This window comes from Halichoerus grypus, chromosome 5 (assembly GCF_964656455.1).
Source record: "Halichoerus grypus chromosome 5, mHalGry1.hap1.1, whole genome shotgun sequence".
NCBI lineage: Eukaryota > Metazoa > Chordata > Mammalia > Carnivora > Phocidae > Halichoerus > Halichoerus grypus.
The window spans coordinates 146,295,741-146,302,041 of NC_135716.1; positions in this window are offsets into that span (position 1 = coordinate 146,295,741).

Genomic DNA, 6,301 nt, shown 5'->3' on the forward strand with positions numbered 1-6,301 from the left:
TCAGGGTGGTGAGTTCAAGCCCCGTGTTGGGCTCCATGATGGGCGTGGAGCCTACTTAAGATAAATAAATAAATAAAAAAGAATAATTAAATGGAACAGAAAAAGTGCACTGCAGATAGTAAAGCTAAGTATTCTTTCATAAAATGCTTATTTCAGTTACATATGTATGTATGTATTATGGACCAGATCACAATGTAAAGTGCATTTCTTTTGAGTCAGGTCAAAAAGGTTTGAAAGCCACTGAATTTCTCATTGGACAGATGGGCAGGGGCTAGCTTAAGATGACAAGATCTTTAGCTCTTCTAATTTTTCACAGGAGTAGGTAGAGTAGGAAATAGTTATTGTGATGCCTTGGGACTCCCCAGTTTCTCCATTCTTTGCTTTGGGTGTGTGTGGCATAAACATGGGCATCAGGCATTCTGGGCTCAAACCTTAGCTCTCCCCCTTCCCCGATTTTTCTCTCTGTTTCAGGTTACCTTTCTTCATCTGGCCAGCTTCTAAGATGCTAATGTGTGCCATGCTTTTGAGCTGAGCACTGGAGTCCCTGAGAGGGGTCAGATCTGGGTCTGCCCTTGAGAAACACACAGTATGGTGGAGGAGTCACACAGATGATCATAGGACAGGGCAGTGAAAGGGGAAATGTGGGGACCATGGCTGCAGAGTGGTCACTGTCTGAAGGAGAGAGGAAGAATTTTGAGGGGGTAGTGTCCTCAAGGGTCACTATAAGGTCAAATATGAAAATTGGAGGGAATTGTTATTGTCCCCCAGAAAACCTTTCTACTGAGCTGTGCACCTGGAGGCTGGATGGCATACCCTAATGAAGGTGCACTTTGGCCTCTTTACCAGATGGAAAGTAAAGGGGGCGGAGTGGAAATCCTGTGGAAAGGAGAGAGGTCTCCTGGAGACAGGGTTTAGCTGGGAGGTAGAAAGCACTCTGCTCTGACTTTTGGGAAAATTGTGAAGCTGCCAGCAGTTTCCAGAGCCCTTTTCCAGCCAAGAATTAATTTGTTCCTCCCAACAACCCTGTGGGGTGAGCCAAGCAGGGATGATTGTGCCCCTGAAAAATAACAAACCCAGTGTCACACAACAGTCGATGGCCCAGGCAGGAAGCACCCAGGTCTGTATAGCCAAGGGCTCCTGGGCAGTCTGATGAAGACTTAGGGACCCCTATTCAGAAGAGTACTTTTAACCACAAAAAGTAAATTACTTAGGATAACAAGAATACCAGTTATATAGAATCACTATCAAAATATTTTTAAAGAGTTTATTTATTTATTTGAGAGAGAGAGACAGGGAGAGAGAGCACAAGCAGAGGGAGGGGCAGAGGGAGAGAGAGGGACAATCAGACTCCTTGCTGAGCACGCAGCCTGATGTGAGGCTTGATCCCAGGACCCCAAAATTATGACCTGAGCTGAAGTCAGACATTTAACCGACTGAGCCACCCAGGCACCCCTCAAAATATTTTTAAAAAAATACTTATTTTATGGGACGCCTGGGTGACTCAGTCGGTTAAGTGTCTGCCTTCGGCTCAGGTCGTGATCCCAGGGTCCTGGGATCGAGCCCCACATTGGGCTCCTTGCTCAGCGGAGAGCCTGTGTCTCCCTCTCCCTCTGCTGCTCCCCCTGCTTGTGTGCTCTCTCTGTCAAATAAATAAATAAAATCTTTAAAAGTATATTTATTTTATGAATGTTGTTTCTTAAACATTAAATAGCAAGATCTAGAGATTGGTCTATTAGCTATTGTAATTTTGAGGTGGTGAATGAGTGTAAACAGTATTTTCAAGATATTGCTATTATAATATAATACGAAACTATGATTTCTATTGGTGACAGAGTCACAGGTACTGCTGAATAGTACTGTGATTTGTTGCTTACCTGCATGACAGAAAGAAATACTAAATTCCAATTACAGGTTAGTGAAAACAGGATGTAATTTTTACCCATTACAAGTTTATGGACCACCCCCCTGAACTCTAACCATGGAGCCCTTGAGCTCTGTGGAGCCTATGCTAAAATCCTCTAGCTCTTTTGGCCTAAATCCCACTCTAATGCTTGTTCTTCTTGCAGGCACTTATTGTAAACCTACTAAATACCTGGTAGTTTCCCATCTTGTATGTCATATAGTCCTTGAAAACTTCCTTTGAGATAGGTGTTATTCTTCCCATCTTGCAAAGTAACTGAGACTCAGGTAGGTTAAGTGATTTACCCAAACCCACACAGCCAGTAACTGATCAGAGTCCTGTACCACCAACTCCTTCCTCTCCAACTGAGGTCCGGGGACCAGAGTCTCCAATACCACAAGGGAAAGAAACTATAGGAGGGAGGGGTGAGCAGAGAGAACTGGCATTTATGGATAACACTGTAATCTCAAGATTGTGTTCTGTGCTTTTCATCCACTCTTTTTAAAAGCCACTACAACCCTGTGCAGTATTACTCTCCCTGCTTTTAATTTTTTTAAAGATTTATTTATTTATTTGAGAGAGAGAGAGAGAGCACACGCAGGGGGAGGGGCAGAGGGAGAGGGAGAGAATCCTCAAGCAGACCCCTCGCTGAGAGCAGAGCCTGAGGAGGGGCTGAACCCAGGACCCTGATATCATGACCTGAGCCAAAATCAAGAGTCTGAAGCTCAACCAATGGAGCCACCCAGACACCCCTACATGTGATAAAATTTTAAATAGAAATCACTATACTGCATGTATTCTTCTGGAACCTATTTTTTTTCACTCAATCTTATGTTAGTGAGCTTTGTCTGTACTGATGTATATGCTCAATCTCGTTCATCCATGTTTGCTGCCTTGTAGTTTTCCATTTAGGTTCCTTTCAGTTTCTTTTATTGCTATACAGTGATGCTTCTCTTGAGGTTTTTTTCCTTTTTTTAAAATCAGTTTTATTGAGGTATATTTTATAAACAATAAAACATACCCATTTTAAGTGTATAGCTTGGTGAGTTTGACAAATATATACATTCATTTTACCCCCACCACAGTTGACATACGACACATTTCCATCTCCCATTGCCATCCCTTGTGCCCCTTTGCACCCCCAGCTTTGCCTTAGACACCACTGCTCTGCTCTCTGTCCCTGTAGATAAGTTCTGCCTGTTCTTGAACTTTGCTAATGGAATTGGATAGTAAGTCTTTTGTGTCTGACTTCTTTTCCTCACCATACTGCCTTTGCGATACTCAGAGATTGTTGCGTGTACGGATAGTTCTTCCTTTTTATTGCTGAATACGTGGAAATATACTCATTATATGGAAATACTACAATTTGTTGATCCACTCAACCATTAATAGGCATTTGGATTGTTTCCAGTTTGGGACTATTATGAATAAAGTTGCTATACACATTTTTACATGTATGCTTTTGTGTGTGTGTGTGTGTGCACCCATGTGTACGCATATATTTACATTTCTCTTGGGTGAATACTTAGGAGTGGAATTTCTGGGTAATGGGGTAGACGTATGTTTAACTTTATAAGAAGTTACCAAACTGTTTTTCAGAGTGGCTGTACCATTTTGTATCCTCACCAACAATGTATAAGAGGCAGGGCTCCAGGGGCACCTGGGTGGCTATGTCAGTTAAGCATCTGACTCTTGGTTTCAGCTCAGGTCATGATCCTGGGATTCAGTCCCACATTGGGCTCCGTGCTCAGTGTAGAGTCTGCTCATCTCTCTCCCTCCTGCTCTGTTCTTCTCCCTGCTCACCCAGACTCTCTCTCTTTCTCAAATAAATAAATAAAATCTTAAAAAAAAAAAAAAAAGAGGCAAGGTTCCACATCCACCCCAGCACTTGGTTTTGTCAGTATTTTTTATTTTGACCATTCTTATAGATACGAAGTAGTATCTCACTGTGGCTTTAATTTGCTTTTTCCTAATGGCTAATGATGAACATCTTTTAATGTGCTCATTAATCATTCAAATACCCTCTTTGGCAAAATGTCTGTTATGCCTATTTTTAAATTGCATTATATTCATATTGAATTATAACAGTTCTTATGTATCCTAGACACAAAACCTTTTATCAAATATATTGCTATATATTTTTTCCCAGTCTGTGATTTGCCTTATTTTATTTTTAAAAATTTTATTTTTTTTTTAAAGTAATCTCTACACCCAGTGTGGGGCTTGAACTCACAACCTGGAAACCAAGAGTCACATGCTAGATGGATGGAGCCAGCCACATACCTCTGCCTTCTCATTTTCTTAAAGGTGGTTTCCCAAAGCAGAAATTAGGGGTGCCTGGGTGGCCCAGTCGGTTAAACTTCCAACTCTTGTTTTCAGCTTGGGTCTGATCTCAGGGTGAGTTCGACCCCATAGGGCTCCACACTTAGCATGGAGTCTGCTTCAGAATTTCTCTCTCCCTCTCCCTCTGCCCTTCCTGCTCGTGCGCTGTCTCTCTCAAATAAATCAATAAATCTTTTTTTAAAAAAGCAGAAATTAAAAATTTTAGTAGTCCAATTTATCACTTTTTTTCTGTTAAGATTATGCTTGCTGGGTTCTATCTAAAAAAATCTTCACCTACCTCAAGATGGCAAAGATTTTCTCCTCTGTTTTTTCTAGAAGTTTTACATTTATCTTTCTGAGTTAGTTTTTGTGTCTACTGTGAAGCAATGGTTGAAGTGCACTTTTACATATGGATATTCAAGGGCACCTGGCTGGCTCAGTCAGAAGAGTGAGTGACTCTTGATCTCAGGGTTGTGAGTTCAAGCCCCATGTTGGGTGTAGAGTTTATTTAAATAAATAAACTTTGTCAAAACTCAATTAATCATAAATGTGTGGATTTATTTCTGGATTCTCTATTCTATTTCATTGATCTGAATCTATCCTTAAGCCGATACCATTCTGTCTTAATTATTGTAGCTTTATAAGTAAGTCTTGAAATCAAGTAGTGTAAATCCTCTAACTTTGTCCCTATTTTTCAGAATTGTTTTAGTAATTCTAGGTCCTTGCATTTCCATATAAGTTTTTTTTTAAAGTTTTATTTATTTAAGTAATCTCTACACCCAACATGGGGTTCAAACTCATGACCCAGAGATCAAGAGCTGAATGCTCTTCCAACTGAGCCAGCCAGGTGCCCTGTAAGTTTTAGAATCAGCTTGTCAATTTCTGCCCTCCAAAACCCTGCTGGGATTTTGCTTAGGATTACATTCAATTGGGGCGCCTGGGTGGCTCGGATGGTTAAGCGTTTGCCTTCGGCTCAGGTCATGATCCCAGGGTCTTGGGATCAAGCCCCACGTTGGGCTCCTGGCTCGGTGGGGAGCCTGCTTCTCCCTCTCCCTCTGCTTATTCCCCTGCTCCTCCCCTTGCTCATGCTCTCTCTCTCTCTCTCTCTGTGTCTCAAATGAATAAATAAAATCTTTAAAAAAAAAAAGGATTACATTTAATTAATAGATCAACTTGGAGAGAATTAACATCTTAATATTTAGTTTTCCCATCCATACACATGGTATATCTCTTCATTTATTTAGTTCTTCTATAATTTCTTTCAGCAATGCTTTGTACTCTTATGTACAAGTCTTGTACATATTTTGTAAAACTTGTCCCTTTTCTCTGTTTTTGATGCTATTGTGAATGACATTTTTAATGTGATTGTCCAATTGTTTGTTGCTAGTATGTAGAAATACAATTTATTTTTGTGTATTCACCTTGTATTCTGAGAATTTATTAAATTCACTTATTAGTTCTGGTAGCTTTTTTGTAGATTACCGTAAGATTTTTTATGTTCACATAAAAGTATAATTTATTCACAGACAACATAATGTTTTACTTTTCCTTTCCAGTTTATGCCTTTTAGTTTTTTTCTTGTTTTATTACATTGTCTAGGATCTCTAGTATAATGTCAAAATTTTTTTCTTTTGAGTTTTGAGACAGATTGTGCAATTCTTTCTCTTTTTTTTCCTGCACTTGATTATTTTCCACCACACACTCATCAACAGAGATTTTTCTGAAGGCTTGTCCTGAGCTGTTGAAATGGCCCCAGTGATTCCAGTTTTACCACTAAAATCTGGACTCTCCCTAACTCTCCAACAATACCTGCCTCTTCTTTCCTAGAGGAGGCTTTTGATTTAACCAGTCTGACCTAAGAAAAGAGCCTCCTCTCCCGAGTCTTTGCTCATGTAGTTCCCCCCATTGTGCCTATCTCAATCCTCTCCACACTTCAAGGTCCAGCTTAAAAAAACCCCGGGGCGCCTGGGTGGCTCAGTCGGTTAAGCGGCTGCCTTCGGCTCAGGTCATGATCCCAGGGTACTGGGATTGAGCCCCGCATCGGGCTCCCTGCTTGGCAGAGAGCCTGCTTCTCCCTCT